Here is a 12153-nt window from a genome sequence, read left to right as displayed (position 1 = left end):
CGCAGTTGCGCGTGAGGTACCAGGTAAATGCAAGATGCCATCATGCCTAGAAAATGCATAGCTTTGCGTACGCTTATCTGGCGGCCGGCTTGATAATGAGGTATTTGCAGTAACATGTTTTGGACTCTTTCCTCTGATGAAAAGACCAACCCCTCTTCTGAGTTTATGACAGCTCCTAGGAACTGTTTGGTTGTGCTCGGCACTAGGCTTAATTCTTTTTTGTTTATAGAGAAGCCCAATTGAAAGAGAAGGATGATAGTTCTTTGAATGTTCTGCCTTCAAATGCAGGGAGTCTCCCCCGTAATCAGCCAGTTGTCCAGGTAAGGGTACACTGGGATTTCTTCCCTGCGCAGGTGCGCTGCCACCACAGCCAGTACCTTTGTGAATACCCTCAGAGCAGAAGCTATTCCAAAGGTCAACACTTTGAATTGGTAGTGCTGGTTCGCTATCTTGAAACGCAAGAATCTTCCGTGCGCTGGGAACATTGAATAGTGAAAATAGGCATCTTTCATATCCAGTATTGCCATGTAGTCCCCCCGCTTTGGCAGAGGGATTACTTCCTGTAGTGTACTCATGCAGAACTTTTGTGGCTTGACATATTTGCTTGCAGGGCGTAAATCCAATACTGCGCGCATTGTTAGATCTTTCTTCAAATACCCTTGTTTACCTGGTTGGCCCGGGACGACTTCTATGCTGTCCTTTTCGAGCAGTGTGGCAATCTCCTCGAGGAGGATGCGTTGGTCTTCTTTGGAGTGTGTTTTCTGCCATGCGGGATGGTTCCGGGGTCGTTCGAGAAGCTCGATGCACTACCGGCCCACCATGGTGAACATCACCCATTTGTCCGAGGTGATTCCCTCCCATGCTTGGGTGAAGTTGGAAATGCGCCCTCCTAGTGGAATGAGAGGGCACCTGAAGCGGGTTGTCACTGTTTCTGAGGTGGGATACCAGCTCTAGAGGAGGAGCCCCTCCCCCGACCGCAGGATCTGCACTGTCCTCTCTCTGGCCTTGATTGTTTCCCCAGGTTGTTCCCAGATTTTGATTGTAGTTTGAACCCCTCTGGGAATTTTGTCCGCCTGAGCGTCAAGAATTACTGTTCCCTCTCTGGCGCATGTGCTTGTTAGTTAGTTGTCCCAATGATTTCAGAGTTTCATATTCTTCTTTAGCTGTCTTCAGAGCGTCTTCAACAGCTTTACCGAAGAGCACATTGGGCTCAATGGACATATTGAGTCGAGTGGCCTGCGTCTCCTGCTTGAAGCCGGAATGGCGTAACTAAGCGTGACGCTTCATAATGGTTCCCTCTGCGATGATTCTGCCTGAGTTGTCGGCGGCGTCAAGGTTAGATTTCAACAAGCAGCTAGAAGCTGCTCTGCCTTCTGCAGCCACGATGGTAATTGAGTCTTGAGGGGACCAGGGGCTGATGGCAACAGAGCAGAGACCTCATCCCATTTATGGCAATTATAACTTGCTAAAAGAGTGGAGTTATTAGTAATTCTGGTTTGAAAAGCAGCTGAAGAGGTCACTTTTCTTCCCATCATATACAGCTTTTTGCTTTCCTTGTCCAGAGGAGCTTCCGAGGAAGTTAGGGGTGTAGCTGCTCTTTTTCTTGTTGTTGCGACGAGAGAATCAGGTTTCAGCTGTCCACTGACGTATAGAGGGTCTGATGGGCAGGTTTGGTTGGGCGTTTCCAGCGAGGGTTCTATCTTTCGCTGAACAGACCGCAAGAGGGGAATAAACTGAGTCGCACCCTTCTTCTCCCCCAAAATTTCGTCAATGAAATCTTTGTCCTGCTGACGTTCCTGTGTTGCCATTTGGAAATGCTCAGCCGCTTTGACGAGCACTTCATTTAGAAGTGGCTGGTTATCGATGGGTGAAACCGTCACAGGGGGATCCTGGTTAACGGGGGAATCCATGTTATACATGTCAGGATCTGGGTCGCCCAGATCATCATCCCCGTAGTAAGGGTCTACAGCCTCCTGTGATACAAAGCGATCCTCTATATCGGAATCAGGGTCATATAGGTTAATGACTGTGGGGTCTTGCTCTAGTTTATCGGGGCAAGACCTCTTTGAGGGGGGTTGAGCAGGGATCGGAGAACCAGAGGCCGCTGTTGTGGGAGGGGTGGACTGTAAACCTGTGAAATAAGCAGGGTCTTTCTCATCAAAATTAGCCATGAAGGTCATCCTCCTCATGACTCTATCAATATCCTCAGCTGACCACTGGGCAGAGCTAGGAATGGACAGGGGCTGAAAGGGGAGTCCCTGATCTTCAGGAGTGGGTGGTAGTACAATAGAAGGAGCAGCCTTCATTTTTAGGGCTGAAGATAGGGAATCATTTGTCTGTGTGTCCCTACTTGAGTGAGGGGACTTATCCTTATGGGAACTTTCCTTATGAGGGGTCTTAGAAGTACTCTTCTTTGACTCCCTAGCCTTTACTAGCTAGGCCTTCTGGGGTGTGTTTTTTCTACCAGATGGGCTATTTCCTCCTGCGTATGTGATTTTACCGTTTGACGCTGAGCGTCGAATTTTGGCTATGGATCGATCTGAAGTCTCGTCAATGGATGAGGGACATTTGGGACGGGGTTTGCGCACTATGTCTGTTCTTTCGACAGTCGGGGCCTGTCATGTGGCGATCGAGACCTCGAGTGCCCAGAGGACAGTGACTCAACGGACCTCTCCCTAGACGTAGTGCATAGGCTTTTGACCAACACACGTGTAGATTCTCGGCCGTGGGTTGTATGCTTAGTGGAGGGTGTTGTGAGTGCGCCAGTGCAGCCGTGTGTCGTCCTTGTAACAAGGCCGCCGGCCTGTCTGATGGGGACAGGGGCTTGCGCTTGGGAAACCGGAGTATCCCCGTTCATAGATGAATACATCCTAGAAGCACGAGACCGCGTTTTTAACCCATGCTGCCCTGCGTTGATTTGCTTCAGAGAAAAGCATGTTGCCCCTGAGCAATTCTCCCGGCAAAGCATCCTTTTGAAGATTAATCCTAAACTGGTGGGTCTAGTCGATGCTCACATGCACAGAGATCCTTTACAGAGCAGTCTCCAAAGAGGACTTCCTCAGAGATTGGAAAGTTTGTATTCTACATTTACTACCCTGAACAGAGCCCAAACCTCACTGACAAAGTTATTTCAGCCCGGGGTCCCTACTCGGGCCAGTTAGTCCAGGGTCCGCACGTCACGCTGGACTCACGTCTCTGCATGTGCCTGTGACAGACCCCTGCAGGTCTCCTGGGATGTGTCCCGGGATTCCTTCACTCAAACACGAGACAAGAAGACCTTTTTTTCCACAGGGTGGCAGCAGAGGACGTCGAGGATCTGCCCATCTTTATATGACGGTAGGTATTCTCTGGCACACGTTACGGTGGGTGACTGATTCAATATGTTTTCAGAAATCAGTTGTGGGTCTCCAGGGATACTTAGGTGCTAGGTATGTTGAGGAACTTTCTAGGGGGAGCCTTCCCAGAACGACCCCTCCAACTCCCTCAATCTAGCCCAAAGAATGGTGGTCCATCAGATCTCACAACTGTTCCATGAGAGGGCAGTTATACTATGCACTCCAGAGTTCCCCGTTTCTTTAAGCAATTTCTCTCGGGTTCTCAAGAAGGATTACTCTTTCATCCGGTCTTCAACATGGGGGCACTAAATCAATTTGTTCTGCATCAACATTTCAAGATGGAGATGATTGGATAATTGATGGACGTGTTGAAGCCCGGCGTATGGTGTATGTTTGTTTCCTAAAATAGGGATGGCCTTTAAAACGTTAGGTTTCTGAAAGGTTTTTATTGGCGATACTTGGGAGTGCTCTTTTTTTGCAGGTTAGGACTCTCAGCATGGAGGCAAAAGGACATGCTGGAACATATAGGCCTCATTCATCTTTTTTCAGTTTGAGATGAAGCTTTCTGAATTGGGAAAATACTGTGCCCCAGAGGGGAGGATGAGCCCAGGGAATTCCACTGCATCTGCCCTCTGATATGGTCATCGGATACCAGCCAGACCAGACCAGTCCCCAATGGCTTGGCCCCCTCTTACAAAAGGATGGGAAGTTTCTCCAACTTACCACAACTGATATAAAGATGTAGACATGAACTTTAATAACCTTTTAAATGTTACATACTCACCTTCTTTGCAGACGTTCTTACTTTTTTGATGACATTTGATTTGATATTCTTTTCCAGTTCGAAAAGGTGTTTCTGCAATTGTTGAAATGAGCAATACATCTGTACTGCTGGAGCTTCACAAACACTCTCAGCATTAGGAAGTGCTGTAGTTTCCATGGCATGTAAACCCTAGAACACAAACAAATGTTGATTACGGAGAACTTGGTGGTGTTTGCAATGTCTTGTGTAAATACTATTATTTTAACTCATTAGAAATGTATACTCCAGTCATAAACGTTCCAAAACGGTAAATTTCTTTAACAGAATTTATGGTTGTGGAGGAAAAATGCAAAAATACCAAAACAATAAATATTTCACAGGACGTTATCAGTATGGATTAAAATTCATACTAGGCATTAACGTTCGTACTAGGCATTAAGCTCTGTAACATAGCTCAGTGAGTTAGGTGAACTCATTGCTAAGATCTGTGTACAACCAGAAAGTTCCCAATTACGTATCTGTGCAGCATGAATGAACCATAGTTTCCCAAGGTTGATCGAATTAACACAACAGATACTAATGACGCCACCGCCCAGAGAGGAAACATAACATGTTAAAAACAGATCTGAAGTCAATCCTGAAGAAAAAGAAAACCCATTGAACACCTTGGTTCTCATTAAGAGTACAGCGTTAATAGTATTTGAAAGGACTGCCTGCCTAATCATAGATCGGATGGAGTTGCTGCACCAGTTGTTACCACAGCTGGGCAAAAAACATGCACTCGCCACTAGTTAGTAATAATTGGCTCTTGGTGATTACCAAATGGTGTGCTGTCTTGAGTAGAAATAATGACAAGTGACTTTTTATGGCTGACCACAGTATTAGACGAGTCAAATGCATTATTGTTTTTAACACCACAAGCAAGCACTTCCCTTCAATACAGGAAACAGGTTCGAGTTTTCTAGTTGGCCAGTCAAATGGGGAGAAAGTGGGACATCTAATATATCCATCTTGTCAAAACGTTTGCTATTTGGGGCATAGTTAGCAGGCAGCGGATGTGTACCTAGTTCTCGGAGGCTCCTAAAATCACCCGCCGTGATCCGTAATAATTCTGTCTACAGATTGTGATGAAGGTAGTGCTCTGCAGGAGGATCATATGGGAGGAGAAACGGCTCAGGGAGATGAGTGGAATCCAGGGTATGAGAAACAGTATTTGCCTTTTTTTAAAGGAAACATTTTTCCACTCACACAATATATAATGGTTTTGTTGCCACCATAACACTTTTGGCGCACAGGTTAACAACCACAGTGTGGGTGGAAGTAGTCAGAAGCCCTGTATGAATAAAATAGATAAACATCTCTCTCAAATTCAGGGAACTCGGATATATTAAAAATCCCCCTAACTCCCAAATTTGTAATGGAAGGAGGTTTGTAAATGTTAACCATATTTAATCTAAAAACCTATATTCCTCTTTACCAACCAGTCTGATGACTGATTCGCATGATATTCCCTTAATTAAGGTTGTTGGGAAAAGAGGTCCAAATCTAACAAGGAAACCTGATTTTGCTATTTGGGACTCAAAGTCCCATAATCCCCTCAGTAATGGGACGAGGAAGAGGAATGCAGAGGGAAAAAAACTGTAGTGGTCAGCTAATTAACCTAAATGGCCCACACCTGAGGGATACTGGGAGGTTTAAATGGCCTCCTCAGGTGAGGACTAGATAGTAGTTGGAGAAGAAGCAGCGTACGCTGTACGGGCCGTGTTTGTAGGTGGAGGCGGGAATAATAGGGAGAGAAGACGCCGGGACCTCTGAAGGTCCTGAGAGATATCTCTCCTTACCCCCCTTGCAGAGTTTGAGTAGCATAAACTCGGCGTGGTGGAAGACACTGCAGGATCTCTGGTGACTGAGTCGCATAGGAGCTTGAGAAGCTCTGAACTGGTGTGGTGGCGGTGAGAGCGAACAACCAGAAACTGTTTGCCGGGTCCAGGAGAGCCACAGAAGCTAATGGCCAGCCAACACCGAGCGGGAGTGACTTACCCGGTGAATTCCCCACTTGCAAGTGGTACCGGAGCTCTCGGGTGCTGATTGCGTGCGGCAGGTCAGCCGCGTTGTCTGCGTGTGCATGACAGAGGCTCTTCTCTTGAATATTGAACTATCAGAAAACCAGAGGTGCTGGTTAATGAAAAAAAGTAGCTGTGATGTGCCTTTTGTGAGTTGTTGGAGATCCCAACAACCCGATGAGAAACCAGTATTAAGAACTAAGGCATGCCAGCAATGCCAAGGCCAAAAGAGAGCTAAACCTGGGCTAATTGAATATGCGCGCATCATGGAAGTGCATCAGAGAGTTGTAAGGAAGACATAGGGGGTCATTACGAGGTAGGAGGTAACCATGCTGCTATTAGCGGCATGGCTACCTCCTTACTGGGTACAAGGTCCGGGTTCCTTGAATGAGGAATTACCGGGCCATTCCGACCTTAGAGGGCACGGAAATTCCTCATTCAAGGAACCCATCCCCATTCCCATTCGAGCCCCCATAGCGCTCAATGGGAATGGGGAGGGTGCTAACAACGGGCCCGTTTAATAACGGGCCTGTTGTTATTACCCTGGTCTGCTCGCGGGACCCGCTAAGGGCACCTGGTAAAACCAGGCATCCTTAGCAGAATCCCGCGAGCAGACTCATAATGGGGCGGTAAGGGGGTTGACGGCTCCAGAACCTTTACCAGCGCTGTTGATCCCTTACCGCCCATCTCGTAATGACCCCCCATGGTATCGGTATCAATAGTAAGACAGACCCGTTTGACCACAGTTCAAGGGTGTTTATTGAACTTTAACAAGGGTGTGATAAACGCCTATTTAATCCTAAATCTATAGATGGGAGCAAGCTACGACCATCAAATAATAATAATGCAGTCCTAGTGGAGTCTCGTCAAAATAAAAGGGCCGATACTAAAAACAAAACCTATTTCTAATCCTTACTTCTAAATACAAATAGTGTTGGTAGTGTTTATGAAAAAGAAAGAAGTGTTCACAAAAATGATATGTCAGGATGTTCAGGCCGTTGACCTCCCTACCCCATGTTTTCAGCATGGGACAAGGCGGTTCACTCGAGCATAGGACACTCTTGGCCTTCTTCGGCACAAGGACACAATTCCATTACCAGCATCAGGGCCTTCTGTGCCCAGGTCCCTTAAGTTATCAAAGTCTCTTGATTCAGAGGGCCTGATGCACCAAAACAAACAAAAAGTTCATTTCCTCTTACAAATACTCAAGTCAGGTGATTCACTCTTCACACTGGATCCCCTCAGTCGGGCTCAGATCCCCTTTTATACCACAATCGTTACTTTGGATCCCCTTCTCCAATGTTCAGAGAATATTCTTTCTTGGGTGACTCACGGTTCACGCTGGATCCCCTTGGCCAGGCTCAGAACCTTTCTCTTACAGAATTAGTCTCCCTCAGCCAGGCTCGGGCTAACTGCAGTTCTTATTAGCTATCAAAGACTTTCGAATGTGCACAGGGTTGAGCTTGACCCATTGCAGAACCACTTCGATTCCACAATTCACAATTTACATTTGCTACCTGTCAGTTGGATACCTAAAAGAGACCTTTCGAATGAGCACCCACATGGTGCTGGAACACTCTGTATATGGTATCTATCTTGGCTTCAAAGGTTCAGTCACTCCTTTGATGTTCAATTATATTCACGTCGCTCATCACATACGCTTCACACAGTGTTCTCTTCAGATTTCTCCATACAATGTTGCCACTTGTACCCTTGGTTCTAAAACAGACCTGTCTGCTATCAGTCTCCCTGACTCACTGGCTTTGCTGACTTTACTGGCGCTGCTTTGTTGTAAGAGCCAAGCACAGTACCACGGCAGCAATCGCTCCTCCCTGCCTTGGCTATAGACGTGGGAGAACCCTGGGCACCTCCGACACACAATGCATGTCTCTCCAGCTTGAATTCCAGGTCTTATATTTCTTGTTCTAGAGTGCTTGTAAAAGTAGCATTTTTTCTCTGAAAAGGTCAAGGGCACTTCCTTCCTTGCAACCCTCTCCGGTCTTGCAGTCTTTCTCCTTGTATTAAACTGCCATCTTGGAACTGCTGCTTCCTCAGATGTTTTGCCTTGCTTAGAGTGTGCTTTCGTGCTCGGCCTTTTATGTTTTATGTGTGAGTGTGATGGAAGTCAGGTGTGTGTAATGATCAGTAATTGCCTGACCATTGTCTTGGTACATGTCAGGTATATGGCTCGGGTATTAGTCAGTTTTCTCTCACAGTGAGCTGTGCGTGGGAAAGTGTTCATGTTGGGAAAAGGGGCGGGGGGTTTACTAAGTATCCTACCGGATAGGATGGGGAAATGGTGTCCCACTCCCCGAAGACCCCTCATCCAGGTGATCCTCCCGCACTGGTCTACCCCCCCAGGAACTGGATCCAAAAGCGATGGCCATGTCCTGGCCACCTGGATGACAGATCTCCGGGGACTAGCGGGTGAGACACCATTTGGTTTCTCATAGAGTGCAGTTAGGCACCTTACTTCTCTTGCTGTCTGCTGGAGCACTGGCAAAACTGCCTTGCTACTACTGTTAGACTTGTCAGCAGCATTTGACTTGGTGGACCACGCAGTACTATGCAGCCACCCAAGACTCGCTGCCATCTTCACAGAAGAAGCCATCGTTTAGGTTCAATCATCCTTAGCTAACCGGACAATGAGAATTTTCTCTACCTCCTCCTGTGCCGATCCCATCCAAATAACATGTGGAGTCCCAGAGGGATCCTATGTCTCACCCACTATGTATAACATCTTCACAAAGCCACTATTGACTAGTTGGACAGACTGGGTGTCACTTACACTAATTATGCTGATGACACCCAGATCCTCATACCCCTTTCGGGCAACTACGAAGAGGACTTGGCTTTGGTGAACAAAATATACGTCCTCATTCAGGCATGGATGGCATCCCATGGCCTCTGCCTGAAAGACGACAAAACTGAGATCTTGCTCCTCGGATCTGACTCTCACCTAAAAAAACTAACCCCTAACTATACATCCTTTAACATCGACAATAACATTATAAAAGTTATGCTAGAGGTAAAAACCCTAGGATTTTACTTGGACTCCTCGCTCAACCTCAAAAAACAAGTTAACTCCCTCTCCTCCTCCACTGCCTGCACCTGCAAATGAATCCGTGCTGCCAGACCATTCCTGTCTAAGGCCAGCTGCATCACCTTAGCCAATGCTCTTATCATGTCTAGATTAGACTACTCTAACGCCTTGTACTCAGGAGCCAACAAGTATGTTACGGACAAACTTCAAAAGCTGCAAAACAACGCTCTAGGAGCAGCTCTGAACATCCCCCACAGAGAGCACATCTCTAAATTTAGGAAGGAAGCCCACTGGCTAAAAATAAAGGACAGAATCCTCCTTAAAACTATATCCCTCACTTCCAAATGTCTCAACACTCTAGCACCCCCTTACTTAGCAAAAAAAATTACTAGGAAACTCAACTCCCGACCCTTGAGATCTGCCAACACCTTCCTACTTCTCATCCCTAGATTCAAACTTACCACAGTTGGAGGAACCAGCTTTCCAGTTAAAGCTGTTCAAGCATGGAACGCACTTCCCATTGACCTCAGACGCCCTTTACCTTACACCAGATTCAGATTCAACGCCTCAAATGGCTCCACTCTAACGATTCATAATCTCTTCACTCCTTAATAAATATTGTCTAAGACCCTGTGACGCACCCCACCCCCCTATTACCACTACTGCAATTTAAATGTACTGTATCCTGTATTGTAATTCACCCTTGCATTCATATGTATGTACTATATCTGGACAAGCACTGTAACTAAGTTTCGAGATTTCTTGTTTTTCTGCGCACAGCTGCCCAAGGGCTTGGTGCGCATTATCAAATAAATAAACAAAAACAAAACAAAACAAACAAACAAATTTGCTTTCATTGAGATGAGGTACGCTATAAGGGGCATCTACAAAACACTGCTACATGGATTTGCTACCGTTTGGATTGGAAAAACGTACCATCTTTATTTTCATTCTTTTTAGCTTTTTTCATAAATTATTTTGGTCACTTTTTTAAACTTTGTTAGGAGCGTTACTTGGCCACGCCCCTTACCACCAAATCTCCTTACAAGCTGTTTCCCGCGCGCCTCCTGAGTGCATCATAGAGTGCAGTTAGGCAGTTGGGCTGATGGCGATATCACAATATCTGGGATATTGTGAATTTTCATTTATATTTTTCTTGAAATGTATTCTTTTGCCTTCCTTATTTATTGGGGTACATTTGTTCATATATTTTGTTTTTTCCTTTTGTAGCCTTTTTTAAATAGTGTCCTAACAATTTTCTTAAGTTGTACTCTACCTTGTGCTTTTGCAATTGCTATGTCCTACGCTTATACGTTGAAAACAGCTGTGCCTAAGAATGTTCGCTTGCAAAAAGCCATAGAAACTTCAAAGATCATGCCAGTCCCTAAAATAAACAAAGGGGTTTCTCAACGAAAAGCATGTAAGCATGCCCAATCACTAACGTTTGATATTAGGGGATTTTGGACTAAATGAAATTCAGATGGGGAGGTGGCAGCAGTTGAATCTGCAGAGTCCGCTGCCCCGCCCCCTTTTTCTTCTGATGCTTCACCTGGGGCACAGGCTCTACTTATTGATTTTTCAGAAATTCCGGATTCTGTTATTGTGGCGGCACTCTCACAAATTGAGCATGGATTGAATTTGAGAGGAACTGTCCATTATTTGTCTACCCAATTGGCTTAAAAAAACAATTTAGATAATGCAATGGCTGTTACCCTTAAAGATAAACAGGCCGCCCCAGTTATTTGTGCTCAGGTTTATAGAGGTGAAGATGTTATCATTCAAACATCCCTGCTGATATCAGTAGGGGGACCCAGTTTTGGTCACCTGAAACACGGGACAAAAACGGTTGATGTTACAAACCAAGCCAGGGAGGTTTTGGGCTGCGAGAGGCTGCTAAAGTGTGGTTGTAGAAGAGGTTCTTGTGGTGGACACCCAGCCCCAGGTATTATTGAGCCCTCCCCCTCTGAATTTGCAGCATTCACCAATATTATGTCCGGAGTTAGTCTCCTTCGTTAGCCGAACTCCACGTAGATCTTTGGGGATGATGCAGGGGACCTCTCCTGTTATTGAGGTCACTTTGTCAGCTATGAACACTGCCCTAATGTCCTTGGCCAAAGTATATGAGGCCTTGGATAATAGAATTGTCAGATCAATTCGGGTTGTTAGCCACTTTGACCACTAAAATAACTGCGATGGAAGCGGGCAAAAAAAGCTAACCTTACCGGATGACGTAACTACCCTATACTTGAGTACCATGATTTCAGAAACATCTATGGTAGTAATCAATCAGACTTTGTAGGGCTCTTGCCTTCAAACCAATAGAGATATTGTCCCCTCTGGGGAAATAGCGGGCACAGTGGAATGTGAGGCTCAAAACCATCTAGAAGTGATATTCCTAAGTCATCTCCGGCACCGGTCTTTAAAATTTTCTCAAAGAAGAAAATCCCTTTTACAATGGGGGAAAAAACGATAAATCTGAGATCTTTGTCGAGATCTACCCTATTTGGTTCAAGAAAATGTATGCATATCGTAATGCCACCTAACCCCCGAAAAAAAGCTGTCAATTAAATGAGGAGAAAAAAGAATGATTACATTGTTAGGGAGAATTCTCATAAATGTGCTAATTCCCTTCACCTTAGAGACCCCCCAGCAACTTTGCTGGATTTTGAGGACTTGATTTTTTTACCTGGAAAGAGTGTGAGCCTTTTTTCCCCACTCTTTCATGTGTTTTGATGTGTGTTTTGCACTTGTGTTCTTTGATTATGGAGTTTTAAATAACTACATAGGCATCATCTTTTCATGTGTGTTACGCAGCACCCTCAGTGCAGTGACACAGGGATGTCTTTTAAACTTCCCAAAGGTCTAAATACCTTCTCTGGGATAGACTACTGTTTCCCAGAGAATGTAAAGTGAAATTGACTTTACTAGTCTTTCCAAATTCCTAGACCC

General features: G+C 45.5%; 1 long non-coding RNA gene across 1 annotated transcript in view; it reads right to left on the bottom strand.

The window, feature by feature from the left end:
* The window catches only part of LOC138532508 (uncharacterized), a 262327-nt gene that overhangs the window by 92150 nt on the left and 158024 nt on the right, over window positions 1-12153 (bottom strand). Inside the window, exon 3 of the long non-coding RNA XR_011284857.1 lies at window positions 4120-4287. This is a non-coding gene — a long non-coding RNA (uncharacterized lncRNA). The remainder of the gene's footprint in view (window positions 1-4119; window positions 4288-12153) is intronic.

The sequence above is a fragment of the Ambystoma mexicanum genome, chromosome 1q (assembly GCF_040938575.1).
Source record: "Ambystoma mexicanum isolate Mex_15411 chromosome 1q, UKY_AmexF1_1, whole genome shotgun sequence".
NCBI classification, from domain to species: Eukaryota; Metazoa; Chordata; class Amphibia; order Caudata; family Ambystomatidae; genus Ambystoma; species Ambystoma mexicanum.
This window is presented reverse-complemented; position numbering and strand designations above follow the sequence as displayed.